Source organism: Delphinus delphis, chromosome X (assembly GCF_949987515.2).
Source record: "Delphinus delphis chromosome X, mDelDel1.2, whole genome shotgun sequence".
Taxonomy (NCBI): Eukaryota; Metazoa; Chordata; class Mammalia; order Artiodactyla; family Delphinidae; genus Delphinus; species Delphinus delphis.
The window spans coordinates 48,562,385-48,580,092 of record NC_082704.1 but is presented as its reverse complement, the minus strand read 5'-3'; the positions used below and the strand labels follow the sequence as shown (position 1 = coordinate 48,580,092).

The 17,708-nt window shown below is 37.4% G+C and overlaps 1 pseudogene; it reads right to left on the bottom strand.

The window, feature by feature from the left end:
- Positions 1 to 15,780: 15,780 nt before the first annotated feature.
- On the bottom strand, positions 15,781 to 17,454 carry LOC132417953 (heterogeneous nuclear ribonucleoprotein K pseudogene; annotated as a pseudogene).
- Positions 17,455 to 17,708: the final 254 nt, after the last annotated feature.

The following is a 17,708-nucleotide window of genomic DNA, read 5'->3' as shown; positions in this document are numbered from 1 at the left end:
CTGTGTGTTTTTCTGACTTTTCATTTTGCTTATCTTACTGTGTTTGGGGTCTCCTTTTCGCAGGCTGCAGGTTTGTAGTTCCTCCTGTTTTTGATGTCTGTCTCCAGTGGCTAAGGTTGGTTCAGTGGGTTGTGTAGGCTTCCTGGTGGAGGGGATTAGTTCCTGTGTTCTGGTGGATGAGGATGGATCCTGTCTTTTTGGTGGGCAGGTCCACATCTGGTGGTGTGTTTTGGGGTGTCTGTGGCCTTATTATGATTTTAGGCAGCCTCTCTGCTAATGTATGCGGCTGTGTTCCTGTCTTGCTAGTTGTTTGCCATAGGGTGTCCAGCACTGTAGCTTGCTGGTTGTTGAGTGAAGCTGGGTCTTTGAGTTGAGATAGAGATGTCTGGGATATTTTCACTGTTTGATATTACATGGAGCTGAGAGGTCTCTTGTGGACCAGTGTCCTGAAGTTGGCTCTCCCATCTCAGTGGCACAGCCCTGATGCCTGTCTGGAGCACCAAGAGCCTGTCCCCCACATGGCTCAGAATAAAAGGGAGAAAAAATGGAAAGAAAGAAAAAAAGAAAGAAAGAAAGAAAGAAGGAAGGAAGGAAAGAAAGAAAGAGAAAGAAAGAGGATAAAATAAAATAAAGTAAGATAAAATAAAGTTATTAAAATGCAAAATAATTATCAAGGAAAAACATTTTTAAAAAAAAACCAGACAGACAGAACCCTAGGACAAATGGTGAATGCAAAGCTATACGGACAAAATCTCACACAGAAGCATACACACACAAACTCACAAATAGAGGAAAAGGGCAAAAAATAATCTAACTTTTCCCCAAAGTCCACCTCCTCAATTTAGAATGATTTGTTGTCTATCCAGGTATTCCACAGATGCAAGGTACATCAAGTTGATTGTGGAGCTTTAATCCACTGCTTCTGAGGCTGCTGGGAGAAATTTCCCTTTCTGTTCTTTTTTCGCACAGCTCCTGGGGTTCAGCTTTGGATGTGGCCCCACCTCTGCATGTAGGTCACCTGAGGGCGTCTGTTCTTCGCTCAGACAGGACGGGGTTAAAGGAGCAGTTGATTTGGCGTCTCTGGCTCACTCAGGCCCGGGGGGAGGGAGGGGTATGGATGTGGGGCGAGCCTGCGGTGGCAGAGGCCAACATGTCTTTGCACCAGCCTGGGGCATGCCGTGCATTCTCCCGGGGAAGTTGTCCCTCGATCACGGGACCATGGCAGTGGCAGGCTGCACAGGCTCCTGGGAGGGGAGGTATGGAGAGTGACCTGTGCTTACACACAGGCTTCTTTGTGGCTGCAGGAGCAGCCTTAGCATTTCACGCCCATCTCTGTGGTCCACGCTAATAGCCGCGGCTCGTGCCTGTCTCTGGAGCTCCTTTAAGCAGTGCTCTTAATCCCCTGTCCTCACGCACCAGGAAACACAGAGACAAGAAAAAGTCTCTTGTCTCTTCGGCATCTCCAGACTTTTCCCGGACTCCCTCCCGGCTAGCCGTGGCACACTAACCCCTTCAGGCTGTGTTCACGCCGCCAACCCCAGTCCTCTCCCTGCATCCGACCAAAGCCGGAGCCTCAGCTCCCAGCCCCAGCCCATCCCGGCAGGTGAGCAGACAAGCCTCTCGGGCTGGTGAGTGCCAGTCGGCACCAATCCTCTGTGCGGAAATCTCTCCGCTTTGCCCTCCGCACCCCTGTGGCTGCACTCTCCTCCATGGCTCTGAAGCTTCCCCCCTCCGCCACCCGCAGTCTCTGCCCACGAAAGGGCTTCCTAGTGTGTGGAAACCTTTCCTCCTTCATAGCTCCCTCTCTGTGGTGCAAGTCCTGTCCCTATTCTTTTGTCTCTGTTTTTTGTTTTTTTTTTGCCCTACCCAGGTACGTGGGGAGTTTCTTGCCTTTTGGGAGGTCTGAGGTCTTCTGCCAGCGTTCGGTGGGTGTTCTATAGGAGCAGTTCCACGTGTAGATGTATTTCTGGTGTATCTGTGGGGAGGAAGATGATCTCTGAGTCTTACTCTTCCACCATCTTCTCAAATCTTCCTCTTTCTTGAATATAGTCCCATTCTACTGAATCCTTAAAAGTATGCACTGTTATACCTTCATAAAGGCAGGCACTCTCAAAAAGTATATTAACAGTAACTGACATAGGTCACATGGACATCTACAGATATAGCCAAGTTTAGACTCTCTATATAAGTTTAAGCATAACAAACTTTCTAACAAAGTGATGTCACCCTTCCCATCCCTTTTTTAGATGTGTGTAAATGTGGCAGGATCCTCTATGATGGACCCCAATGTTCTCCACCTCCTGGTATTCTGGCCCTTATGTCACCATCTTCCCTTGAGTGTGATCTGGACCTAGTGATTTGCTTCCGAGGAACAGAAGTGATGGGATATCACTTATGACAAGATTAGGTTGTATACAAATCACTGATTTCCATCTTGGGTTCAATCCCAATGTATGTGTGTGTGTGAGAGAGAATTAAGAAGCTATGCTGTGAGCAGCCCTATGGAACTGATATCTTCAGCCAACAGCCAATGAGGCCCTGAGGCCTGCCAATAGCCACATGACTGAACTTGGAAGTAGATCATCTCCCAGTGAAGCCTTGAGGTAATTGCAGCCGCAGCAGCTTTCTGAGAGCCCTTGTGCCAGAACCACTCAGCTAAACTGCACCCAAATTGCTGATCTATAAAAGCTGTTAAATAAAAATATTTGTTGCTGTTTTCAGCCTTAGTTTGGGGGTAATTTGTTACTCAGTGGTATAACTAATATGGCAGGTGTGAAGCCTGAGAACCAACTTTCACAATCTGTTGGGGTGGGGGTTTAAAAAGAGGAGAAGACAGAAGAGTAAAAACAGTTGCCATATGATCCAGCAAGGTCACTCTTGGGCATATATCTGGACAAAACTATAATTCCAAAAGATACATGCACCTCTGTTCACAGCAGCACTATTCACAATAGCCAAGACATGGAAACAACCTAAATGTCCATTAACAGATGAATGGATAAAGAAGATGTGGTACGTATATACAGTGGAATATTACTCAGCCACAAAAAAGAATGAAATAATGTCATTTGCAGCAACATGGATGGAGCTAGAGATTATCATACTAAGTGAAGTAAGTCAGAAAGAGAAAGACAAATACCACATGATATCACTTATATGTGGAATCTAAAATATGACACAAATGAACATATCTACGAAACAGAAACAGACTCACAGACAGATAACAGACTTGTGGTTGCCAAGGGGGTGGGGTAGGGGAGGGATTGATTGGGAGGTTGGGGTTAGCAGATACAAACTATTATATATAGAATGGATAAACAACAAGGTCCTACTGTATAGCATAGGGAACTATATTCAATATCCTGTGATAAACCATAATGAAAAAATATGAAAAATAATATATATATGTATAACTGAATCGCTTTGCTGTACAGCAGAAATTAACACAACATTGTAAATCAACTATACGTCAATAAAATATTTTTTTTAAAAAAAAGGGAGAGAGAAGAGAAGAAATAGAGTGGAGTAGGCATGAAGGAAATTAGGTAGGGCACTTTGCAAGCACCAGGTAAGCCCCTTTGCTTTTGAATTTTTCTAAAAGAGTAATTTATTTTGTGACAGTTTCTAAATTCTAATTAGAAGATTCTAAATTCTTCTAAATCCAATTAGAAGTTAATTCACTTCTCTTTTAAAAGACGAAGTTGCTCTGAGAGAGCTCTCAGCCACTTAACCTCTTGTGAGAGAGTAATCTGATTAGATACTGAGATCAGCTCCAATATGTGGCTGGACAATGAGTAGGGACAGAGAGGAAAGAGTGGATTTTGAAGTATAAAAAGATTTAGTTTGGAGAATACCACAACTGAAAACTTTGAGCAACAAAAAGGGGATCAGGTAAATGGAGGCTAAAAGGAGATTAGCCAAGTGATGGGAGAAACTTTTTTCACTATACCCAAGCAGCCTGAACATTGTTTTGACATGTCTCATTCTCTGATTTTTCCAGAATAAGTTTTCTATTCACTTCTGTTATGAGCAACATAAGGAAGTAAGCTATTTTATGCATGCATGGCATTGGTATCCATAAGAGGCAGTTTTTAAAATTAAAGGAAAATAAAGGATTCTTGTTACACAGCCAAAAGAATTCCTAGAAGTGTCTAGGATTTCCTCCATTAAAGTTATCTTCCCTTGTGTTGGTGGAAATCCTAAATACAGCAGAACTTAAAATCTCACCCCTAGGATAAAAAAATCAGATGGGATCAACTTTTGCCTCATTTTAAAATCATATATCCAAGGTTATTCTTGGCATCATTCAAAAATATATATACAGGTTTTTTAAGGTATAGAATAAAAACATTTTCATAAGGAAATAAGCATCTTTATGATTTTTTTCAAAAGGGGATATCTTGTGCCACATCTCTATGAGTGAAAATGCTAAATAAAATTTACACTTGGATTTCCAACAAGCAACAAAAACTTTGACATTATCTGTGTTAAAATTCCTTCAAAGAAATGTTGAAATAACTTCCATTAGGAAGAATATGCTCACACCTTGTGAAGGGCTAAATATTTTGAAGCTGATCATCCAATGTATTGACAGGGGACAAACATAGTTCTGTGATGGACACATTCTTATTGACCTTGTGATGTGACAGTCACTAAGCTCCCAAATGTAAATCTGCTCTTCCTTACTCTTTTTTTCTATACAGATAGAAACTCATTTGTCAGCATGCCAGCTTTAACTAGCCGAGATGAAGCTAAGCTAATTTAATAGGAACTGTTCAATAGCTTCGACCAACCTGACACTTTCAGTTAAAGAGGTTCTATGCCCCACTGTCTTTCATTATTCCCAATTCTTTCTTCAGAATGGTTGAACATCAAGTCAAATAATATGCTTAGTAGTCAACAGGCCTGACTTTTTTCTCAAGGACATTCTTTTGGTGCCAGAAACTGTCAAGTGGAAAAACATGTACTGTGAAGGTGAGAGGACACTAATTAAATATACATAGCTCTAGCCAAAGAAGCATGAGGCACAGCTTGCTGAATGAAAACTCTACTGCCTGCTTGACTGAGGTCACAGCTGTTGACTTGCCTAAGTTCCTAAGTTGCAGTTTCTCTTTGATATGATTTAACATCCCTGTATTTACAGTAGGCACGGGCCATTCTCAAGGAATGCTGAACAGTTTCAAGTGCAAATATTTTGGTTCAATTAGGCATGCTTCATCCTTAGGTCACTGAACTTCTTTACCTCTTTAGCTACATGTACTGTTTTTAAAGTATTAAGTTACTCTGACCTGTGCTGGACATATAATGTGAGCAAGAAATAAACCTGGGTTGAGTAAACCAGAAAAAATAGTTCTTCTTTGGTGTACAATGTAATGATGCTCTGGAGCCAAACTTCTTTTGAAACCCTTAATAGTATTTTAACCATGAGGCATCTCTGTGCTTCAATTTCCTCATCTTTAACACACTAATGGTAATAATTTTCCTTACCTCTCAGGCTTATTATGAGGACTAACAGAGAAAATATATGTAAAGCTTTTACACAATACTTGGAACTTAGTATATGCTCCAAAAGCTATAGCTAGTAGCATAGGTTTGAATTTAAGAAACAACACTTTGAAACAGGACATTCTAGATGGTTCTTCTTTCTTAATTAAATCTACCTTTCACCTCTAATGTAAACACTCCACCTTTGGTATAACTGATTTAAGAACTGTCACCTTGATAATCTTTAAAGCATCACAAAGTCAAATTCAAATGAACAATCTTTTGGTCTGTTGTTTTTCAAAAACTACTAATAATTGCCAACTTCTTGGATTGTCAAAGTGGTATAACTTAGGTATCTTGTTTGGCACAGAGAAAGCTGAAGAAATAGGAAAAAAAAGGACTTATGTGTTTTGTGTTAATAATACCATAAGTGAAAAAGATTCCCATGTACACTGTGCATTGAAATTCAAGTGCCATTGTTATATTTGCCTCCAAAAGATTGCAGTATACATATATTATTAATCATCACTTTCAATTTCATTAACAATTCTCCTTATTTTACTGTAGCTGAAGTACAATGACCTATTTATTGCTTCTCACACTTGATAGCTTAAGGATGGAGAGACAAGGGGAGGAAGGATTTCTATCAGATTTCAAGAAAATGCCTAAAAATCATGAGCTTAATCCTTGTATTCAATTTTTTAAACCCCACTATAAATAGACCCTCTTTTTGCTAGATGAAGTTTGATAGCCTCTACCCATTACCAGAACTTAGTAGGTGTCAGATGTAGCATGTCACTGTGATCTATGAACATCAAAAACAGGATTCAGACATAGAAATGCTAATGAAAAAAAAAACTCTTGGTAATATCTACCTTCAAAAAGACAGGAGGTATAAAATACTATAAAGAAGAAATGAAACATGATCACAATTAAAGAAGATATTAGAAAGTTATTAAAAGGTTGCCAAACATCTTATGTCAGTAAACTTGAAAAGTTAGATGAAATGGACAATTTCATGGAAATATATAAATTGCCAAACTGATTCAAGAAGAAATAAAAAGTATAAAGATTCCAATAGCATAGAAATTAAAGAAGTAGTTTTAAAAATTTTCAAAAGTAAACACCATACCCAGAGAGTTTTACAAGAAAAATCTAACAAACTTTCAAGGAAAAGATTTTTCCAATACTATGAGAATTCTTCCAAAGAATTAGAATCGGAGGAAATATTACACAGCTTAGCAGCCATAATAAATCCAAACAAAGATAGTAAGAGAAAAGACAACTATGGGTGATTTCAAATGTTACTAGAGATGCTATAGTCCTAAACAAAAAGCTAACTAAATCCTAGAGTGTGAAAAAGGAAATATACCATGACCAAGCTAGGATTATCCCAAGAATTTGAGGATGGTTTATATTAGAAAATATATACATGTCATTTACCACTTTAAAGGAGAAAAAAGTATGATCATTTCATGGTAGGAAAAGCATTTGGTAGAAATCAACACCCATTAATGAATGAAAAACAAGAGAAAAGTTTCTTAATAAACTAGAAATAAGAAGACATCTTGCTTAAATGTATTAAGAATATCTACAAGAATCTACCACATCTTCATCCTAAATGGGAAAAATTAAAAGTACTTCCTTTATAATTAAGCAAAAGACATGGATATCTAATATTACCAGATCAATTCAATATTGCACTGTAGGTCCTAAACAGTCTAATGAAATAAAGAACACAAATAGTTAAAGACATGAGGATTTGGAAAGAAGAAAATAAAGTCCACTACTTCTAGATGATATAATTTTCCACATGAATAAGCCATAAGAATCTACCAACTATTAGAAATAAGAGCTTAGAAAACTGGTTACATAGATCAATTTACAACTAAAGACCAATATCACTCATGAACATACATGCAAAAATTCTCAGCAAAATATTAGTAAACTGAATGAAGCAATGTGTAAAAATGATAATACATCATGATGAGTGGGATTTATCCACGGAATTCAAAGCTAGTTTTACATCCAAAAATGAAACAATGACTAAAGAAAAAACATATGATCATCTCAATAGGTTCAGAAAAAGCATTTGTCCAAATTCTATGCTCATCCATGATAAAAAAATAAAAATAAAAATTTTAAACTCAGCAAACTGGGAATACAAGGGAATCCCAACAACCTGATAAAGGGTATCTACAAAAAACCTAGTGTTAACTTCATACTTAACAGTGAAAGATTGAATGCTTTCTCCAGATCAGGAACAAAGAAAGGATGTCAGCTCTCCACACTCTTATTAAATATTGTGCCAAAAGTCCTATCCAGTGCAATAAGAAAAGAAAATGCATATAGACTAGAAAGGAAGAAACAAAACTGTCTCTATTCAAACACACTTGTCAATTTAAAAAGTCCCAAAAATGTACAAAAAAGCGATGAGAACAAACAGGTGAATTTAGCAAGATCTCAGGATAAAAGATCAATATGAAAAAATCAATTATATTTCTATACACTATTAGTGAACTAATGGAAATTGAAATAATACATATTATGGCTTACAATAGCACCAAAACCATTAGTTACTTAGGTATAAATCTAAGAAAATATATGTATGAGCTGTGTGCTGAAAACAGTGAAACACTAATGAAAGAAATCAAAAGACCTAAAATAAAGGAAAGATATAGGCATATCTCATTTTATTGCACTTCACAGAAAATGCAGGTTTTTACAAACTGAATTTCTGTGTCAACCAAGTCTATGGGCACCATTTTTCCAACAGCATTTGCTCACTACATGCTTCTGTGTCACATTTTGGTAATTCTTGGAATATTTAAGTTTTTTCATTATTATTACATTTGCTATGGTGATCTGTGATTAGTGATTTCTGATGTTACTATTGCAAAAAGATTATGACTCACTAAAAGTGGTTAGCATTTTTTGTATCAATAAGGCATTTTAAATTAACGTATGTACATTGTTTTTAAGACATAATGTTACTGCACACAATAGACTACAGTATAGTGTAAACATAACTTTTATATGCACTAGGAAATCAAAAAAAATCACATGATTTGCTGTATTGCAATATTAACTTTATTGTGGTGGTCTGGAACCAAATCCACAATATCTCTGAGGTATACTTGTATACTGTGTTCATGGATTGTAACACTCAATATTGATAAGACGTAAAAGTGATCTATGATTTGAATGGAATTTCAATAAAAATTCCAGGAGAAATTTTTATAGAAACTGATTCTAAAATTGATATTGAAAAGCAAAGCAACTATAGGAGGAAAAACAATTTTGAAATGGACAAAGTTGGAAAACTTAAATTATCCATTTTCAAGACTTTCTACAAAGCTACAGTAATCAAGACAGTGTTGTGGGGAATTCCCTGGTGGACCAGTGGTTAAGACCTGGCACTCTGCCATGTGGCATGGCCAGAAAAAAAAAAAAGACAGTGTTGTGGACAAAGAACATTGCCTGCCGTATCAGTAAACAAAGGATGTTGCAGCCATCACGCCATCAGCCACTGTGGCTATCCCGGATTGTGAACTGTGAGGGAATTCAGAATGGAGAAAAACAATACTGGCCCTAGATGGCTGAGGTGCATATCAAAGGAATGATTTCAACGAGCCCAGACCCCAGACTCTTGCATCTTCCCATACACAGAAAAGTGCTAAATTCATTAACTTTAGAAGTCTGTTTTTTTTTAATTAACAGTAATCTTTTGATGTTCCTACTACTTGGTTGGGGGCGGGGGTGTTGTTGCAAAAACTCCTATATATCCTGGCTCCTCCCTTACCTCTTCAGAACAATCCCTCAGAGCTATCTGAGAGCCTGTCTCTTTGGCTTAAGTCCTCAGTATGTCTGCAGAATAACACATAATTCTCAACTTTTAGGTTGTGCAATTTTTTTTCAGTCAACAGTGTGGTATTGGTGAAAGGATAAATACATAAACCAATGGAATAGAACAGAGATTCCAAAATTAGATCCACACATATGTGTCCAGTTGATTTTCGACCAATGTGCAACAATTGGACAGTCATATTCGAAAACATGAACTGACTCATACATAACACCACATACAAAATTGAAGTCTAAATGGATAAAAGACCTAAATGCGAAACCTGAAACTATAAAACTCTTCAAGGAAAACATAGGAGAAAACCTTTGTGACCTTGGACTAGGCAAAGATTCCTTAGATATGACAAAAAAAGCAAAATCCATTAAAAAAGAGATACATTGTATTTCATCAAAACTCAAAACTTCTCTTTTAACGAGAATGAAAAGACAACACACAGATTAGGAGAACACATTTGAAGAGCACATATTTGATCAATGACTGGTATTGAGAATATATAAAAGAAAAAACTTAATAATTAGAAAATACACAACCCATGGGCAGAAGACCTAAAAAGAAATGTCTTCAAAGAAGACATACAGGTGACCAACAGGCTCATGAAAAGATGCTCAACATCACTAATTATTGGAGAAATGCAAGTCAAAACTACATTGAGGTATCACCCCACACCAGTCAGAATGGCCATCAACAAAAAGTCTACAAATAATAAATGCTGGAGAGGGTGTGGAGAAAAGGGAGCCCTCCTACACTGTTGGTGGGAATGTAAACTGGTGCAGCCACTATGGAAAACAGTATGTTGGTTCCTTAGAAAACTAAAACTAGAGTTACCATATGATCTAGTAATTCTACTCCTGGGCATATATCCAAAAAAGATGAAAACTCTAATTCAAAAAGATACATGCAACCCAACCTTCCAAGCAACACTATGTACAGTAGCCAAGACATGCAAGCAAGCTAAGTGTCCATCAACAGATGAATGGATAAAGAAGATGTGGTGTATATATATATACACAAACACACACACAGTGGAATATTACTCAGCCATAAAAAAGAATGAAAATTTTGCCATTTGCAAAAACATGTATGGGCCTGAAGGGTATTATGCTTAGCTAAATAAGTTAGGAAAGACAAATACTGTGTTTTCACTTATATGTGAAATCTATAAAATAAAACGAATGAATATAACAAAACAGGAACAGACACACAGATACGGAGAACAAACTAGTGGTTACCAGTGGGGAGAGGGACTGGAGGAGGAACAACATAGGGGAAGGGGATTAAGAGGTACAAACTACTAGAAATAAATAAGATACAAGGATGTAATGTACAGCACAGGGAGTATAGCCAATATTTTATAATAACTTTATATGGAGTATAATCTATAAAAATATTGAATCACTCTGTTGTACCCCTAATAATGTAAGGCAACTATACTTCAATAAAAAACTCACACCTGCAATTTATTATTTGTAAACAACTTACTGGATAAAATACCAGCCTAAATTCTGAGTTTGAACTTGTGGGAATTTGGACATATCTGCACCTCAGCTTTCTCACTTCGAAGATGGGAACAATAATAGTATATACTTCATGAGGTTGTTGTGAGGATTAAATGACTTTTTACATGCAAAATGCTTGGAACGGTGCGTGGGAATAATAAGCTACATATTAATGTTACCTACTGTTATTATTATCTCATTATTTTGATATATGAAAGGAAAATGATAAAAAATAAACCAGTTAAATTTGTAAGAGCAATATATAAGAATTTCATACATAATTTAAAAAATCAGTTACATATCATGCTTTTTCTTACATAATTAAGTAAATTAGAGAATATGCTTGGCTTATTAAATAGTGAGAAACAGAAGTACTGCATACTTAATATGATTAAAAATTATTTTAAAATATTTTTTCTTTTTCTTTTTTTTTTGTGGTATGCAGGCTTCTCACTGTTGTGGCCTCTTCTGTTGCGAAGCACAGGCTCCGGACGCACAGGCTCAGAGGCCATGGCCCATGGGCCCAGCCGCTCCGCAGCATGTGGGATCTTCCTGGACTGGGGCACGAAGCCGTGTCCCCTGCATCGGCAGGCGGACTCTCAACCACTGCGCCACCAGGGAAGCCCTAAATGTATTTTATATAATAAATCTTTCCTAATTGACTCATCTAAAATAAAACATTTTAATTGAAAATCACTTTCCTACCATATATCATAGGAAAAATGACAAAATGTTTCATTCCCTAGGCAGGTTCAAGAAATTATAGATTAATAATTCACCATTTAGCAAATATTGGGTGCCTATTATGCCAGACATTCTAGGTGCTGGAGATTTGACATTGAAAAAAAAATACAAAGTCCATTTTATGGAGCTTATATTCAAGTGAGGATGAAGAATACACGATGAGAAGTGTTGAGATGAAACATAAAGCAGGCTAAAGGCATAAATTAGAGAATGACACATAGGATGGTCAGGCAAATCTTCCATATTGAGATGACACTTGAGCAGAGATCTAAATAAAGTGAGGGGACAAGCATGTGGCTACCTGGGGGTGTGATGTTCCAGGCAGAGGGAACGATCAGCACAAAGGCTCAAAGGCAAGAGCACAGTTCATGTATTAAAAGAACAGGAAGGTGGTTACAATGGTTTTAGACCAAAAAGGTTAGGAAAAAGTCTATTAGAGTTATCTAACAAATATAAACGCTTATAATTGAAAAGAACGGGAGAATGGAGACTTTGGTATCCAAAGAACAGGCACTGCTTCCTAGATGATCCTTCATGGAATGCCTCTGTCACCTACAAGCTATAATTTTCTCTAAGACAGGAATCATGTCTTACTAATTCTCCTCAGTACTTGTCAGATACCAAACACTTCATCTATATTTGATGGATTGAATCACATGAATAGCATATCTAATTGTTTCCTCTGGCCTTTTAACTTCTACAGCATAGCTGATACTAAATTCAAAAATCATGAACTTGAATTTTGAATATGGATATCAATATTAGTAGCTTAGGGTCACTGACATAGATAAATAGGATGATTTGGGCCCCACAAAAAGATAATGGACTCCAAAATCTAGGGTCAAGATAAGTGGGCCTTTCTCTGTGACACACAATATAAATGTGATAAATGTACTATGGTGACTGTCGCAAATGAAAATTATCTTTTGTCTGATTGCATATGTTACTAGATATTAAGGTTAATCTGTAGATGTGTTATGAGTTTAAAGAAACTGAAATCTAATTAAGCCACCAGAGAGAAAGTTATCTTTGAACTCCATTGATGGGGAGGAATGTTTGAGTTAAGTTAAATTTTTGGAGCCAGTGAAACTTACCTGAGATTCAGAGCATGTTCTCAGATCACTGAGAAGGTATATTCCATATTAGAAATATTTAAATGGACATTTTGGATGTGTCAGATTCATGTGAGTTTGGTTAGCAATAATTCACTAGAACCTAATAACCTCTGAATAAAAAATGATACTCAAGTCTCTATAATTACAAAACTCTGGATAACTGTTGGAAGCACTCAACAATGAGGTTTTTAAACTGTTCTGTATAGTATCAATACAGTAACAGAACTGGAGGTGGGATGCGGAGAGCAGAGGAGTGAGAAAAAGTGAAGGAGCTAGAAAAAGACAGAGAGGGCCAGACAATAATGATGAAAGGTCAAGACCTGAACTGAGACAAATGGCCAAGGGGCTTCTCAAAAACTATGGAAATATGATATTTGATTTCAAATTATATATTTAGTATAGTATAACTCCTCTCAATAATAGCCCTGAATCTTTAATAAAAGTCCACAACACAGAATCATTTCATGTGAGTGTCATTTGGGGAGCCAATACCATATAAAATTAAAGTAAGACATAAAATAGAGAGTAAGAATTCAGCAGAAGTTGGAAATCAGAGTCAGAGTTGGCTGGGAGAAATATAAGCCACCAGGAATTTACAGAAATCTTTGCAAGAGCATTAGACTTTCCACAAGACGAGCAAAGGAGATTTGAGATTATCTTACCTAGGTTTAATGGGCAGAGTGATCCCAGCTGGTATCTGGGTTACAAAAATCCAAAAGAGTAGATTTAAGTGCAACTAATACTTATTGCATGCAAGTCCCTGTGCTGGAGCCTTCAAGTCACAAAGATGACCCTGTGCTGAGGGAACATAAAATGTTGTAGTAGTATATACTATTTTTTTAATTATTGCACTATGGTGTGATGGGACTTGGCACAGGTAGCATTGAGAGGCTGCTAGAGGCCATAAGAAGAAAACATGTCTTGTTTGAAATCTGAGAGCCAGAATCAAAGGCAGCCAGTATTAGTCTAAAAACCAACCTTTCTTTCAATATAAACTATCCAAGTATAAACATCTCAGTCATTTACCACCTTAATCCTACTAGTTATCACTCACTTTCAAACACAAGTTACAATAAGCCTTCCCTTCTATTTGCCTAATATTTGAGCTTCTCTACATAGAACAAAGTATAATTGTATATTATTTTTTAAAGGAACTATAGTAAACTCAGTTATCTGGGATACTTAAGAAATCCAGTCTTGTGGTTTATCAAATAAGCCAAAGAAAATGAAGCTAGATTTAGGGACATTTAGCAGATGGGGTTGGATATTTGCATGTAAGATTCAAAATGCAAGTTCATCTCTTTTATTGCTCCAAGTTTTTTAAAGTGCCAGAAAAAGATTTTTTAAAAAGAATAAATCCCTGAGACCACTGGAAACAAGAGAGGGGACTACAAGGTGCTAGAAACAGAACTTTCTAAAAGTTAAGAGCTTATGGCATGGCATTTTTACTGAGAAACAGGAGAAGAACAATATCAACAGCTTAAACCATGATGAGGAAAGAGCATTTTGAAGGCAAGAGAAACTCCAAATGTAGTGAGAACACACAAAGTCAAGAAGGCAGTACCCTAGGAGAATTAGAGACAATTAATAATGGCAGATATGGAGAAGTTTAAGGAGTAAATATATATATATATATATATATATATATATATATATATTTCTATACCAATTAATTTAAAATTTTAGATTAAATCAATTGTTTTCCAGGGAAATTTAAATTAGGTCATTCACAAAGAAGTAGGCAATCTGAATATTGTAATAACTATAACAGAAGTGATCAAAGTATGAACTATCTACCTGTCAAAGCAACAGCAGACTCACATGAAACACAGGAGAAGATGGGAAGCTACCTAACTCATTTTATGAGGCTTGTGCACCCTAATGGCAAATTGGTCAGCAGAACACAAAAAGAACAGAAGGGAGGAGGGTGGAAGTAAAGAAAATAATAGTTGAACCTCATTTAGAAACACAGATGACAAAACTGAAAATATATAATGAGTAACACATTATGATTAAATCAGTTTATCATAGAATGTCAAGTGTGGTACAACATTAAGAAAATGAATTTTTTTTTCTAGCATTTTGGGAGTTTTATTTTGGAAGTGAACTTTTAACTATTAATACAAATGCCAAGATACTACACAAAACATCCACAGGAACTTTTTTCATCTTTTTTTGAATTGTTCACAAACATTTCCTACATAATCCAACACACAACAGAGAAATGGTACATCTTTTTCTTTCAATTTGCATACAATGGAAAAACAAGAATATATATATATATATATATTTTACAAAGTTTAACTAATAGACGCTACCAAGCTGACAATTTAAGTCTATAGGTGAGAAATTATCTAATAAAAAATAATCAGAATTTATTTAGCATCAGTCACTTCCATAACCAAGTATTATTCTGATTAATAAAACTTTCTGCCATTAGGCTTTTGGTATATACTTATACCAACTACTCCATCTGTTGTATTGCTCCCCACCTTGGTTCTTCACAATTACAAACAGAAAATCGTTGCAAAGTAGGGGCAAGCATTTGCAAAAACAAACAAAAATCCCCAGCTTATTATAAGCATGAATGTGTGGTGGAATTTCCTCCCAAGCAATGGACTTTCAAATCACTTAAGAAATCACCAGAACTGAATGTGTCAAGATACTTTGCCTAAGTCCGAGATGCATTTATTTATATCCAACAGAGGACTGAAAATTAAACTTAGTGTTTAGTTTGGGGGCAGGTTGGGGGGAATTCAGCCATTTGAAAAATGACCGTCTTAAAAAAAATGACCACCAAAAATAGGTTCACTAAATTTATTTAAAAAATCATAAAACGTTTCTTACAAAAGAGCATTACATTCTGCACACTGCTCTGAATAGATGCCAGGGACATAAGGACTATTGTTACTTTCCCTCCCTGTCCCACCCCCCCCAAATGTTACAGTGATCACAAAGTAAAGTGCTCACAATAATTACATGGGGGGATTTTTTTTTTAAACCACCAACAATGAACAAAAATTAAAATTTACTCACTCTGCTGCTGTTTCAAAATTTCAATGTTAGTTTTTGCACACCCTCCCCCACCCCCACCCCTGTTTGTAAGGAACTAAAACATTACATCTGGTGAACAGCAAAGATTTCACTACACCTCAAATGCAGAACACCTATGAAGCAGAGGAATGTTGGCTTTTTAAACAGAAGCAAATAAAAAAAAATGATGCAGGACTCCTTCAGTTCTTCACTAGTCTTAGAAAAACTTTCCAGAATACTGCTTCACACTATAAAAAAGAAAAAATATCTTGCATTAGAATCCTTCAACATCTGCATACTGCTTCACACTGTTCTGCAGCAAGTACTGTGCATTTTGTATCTGGTCCTGTGTTCCTATAATGGTAATGATCTGGTCTTCGGACCCTTCTAAAGGCTCATCAATTTTGATCGACGCTCCTGACTCATGACGGATTTGTTTAATCCGCTGACCACCTTTGCCAATAATAGATCCAGCCAGATCTTTGGGAATAGTTACTTGTGTAGTAATAATAGGTCCACCAAGATCACCATATGAGCCACGACCCCCTGAATAGGAATAATCATATCCAGAGCCACCCTGTGGTTCATAAGCCATCTGCCACCCTGATGGGCTCCATGTATCTATTGCAGAGTCCCAGGTTTCATCAGCACTGAAACCAACCATGCCATCATAATGGTCTCCAGGTCTTCCTCTTCTGTCATAGGCCATTAGATCTCCCCCTCTAGGTGGTGGTGGAGGAAGAGGAAGATTCCGAGCTCTGCTACCACTCCGGCCACCTCGTCCGGGAGGAGGTGGAGGAGGTCCTCGACGAGGGCTCATATCATCATAATCTCTTCTGGATGGAGGCATGGGACGCCCACCCCGACCAGGAGGCATTCTGTCAAAACCACCTCTTCCCCGCATGGGAAATCCCACAGGACGTCCATGGCGGTCATCAAACATCATTGTAAAACCACCATAATCATAGGTTTCATCGTAAAAATTGGGATCATAAGGTTGAGCACGTCCTTTAATGGGAGACTCTGATATAAGATCAAGGATGATCTTTATGCACTCTACAACCCTATCAGGTTTTCCTCCAATAAGAACGACTCTGTCAGTGGATTGAGGACAACATTCCTGGAAAAGCTTGATTGTTGTCTGAGTGTTCTCTCGAAGTTCTTTGATTTTAGCACCTTTGACCCCAATAATTCCTCCTGCCAGACTCTGATGAATCAACAGTCTCAACTCGCAGTCAAAGTCGCTTCCTTTATAGTGTTGGTAATTTAAGCATTCCACAGCATCAGATTTGAGCCAGAGCTGGCTGGTTGCAGTGGGTGATGGCAACTGCAGGCCCTCTTCCAAGGTAGGGATGATTTTCTTCAGAATTTCTCCAATTGTTTCAATATCAGCACTGATACTCAATATGTGCTCGGGGCCACTGCTGTCTGGGACTGAAACACTGGCATTGTAGTCTGTACGGAGAGCCTTAATATTCTTGCCGCCTTTTCCAATCACTGCCCCAGCATTCTTGCTCTGAAGCAGAATGTGTAATTCAACCATCTCATCTGTGTTTCTAGATCTTTTAAAAGCTTGTTCCTCTTCCATATCTTCAGCAGGGCGTTTACCAAATTTGCCATTGGTTTCGGTGTTGGGAAAGGTTTCCTCTGGCTGTTCAGTTTCCATTTTCTTGTATTAAAGGGACACACCAATCGGGCAAGGCTACCGTCCCTATGCCGCCGCGCCGCCTCAGCCAGTCACAGCTAGACAGAGAACTAAGAAAATGAATTTGAAGGTTAAAGCAAAACACTCGCATGAACATATCAATTGGTGCCACAATATTTAATAAAATACAACACTAATTCCTGATTTTAAAGAACCACATGAAAGAGAACAAGCAAACAACCAACAAAATATGAGTGAAAAATAAATGAACTTCCTAAATGTGATTAAAGGAATCGAAAACAATACTACAGCAATGATCATATGAT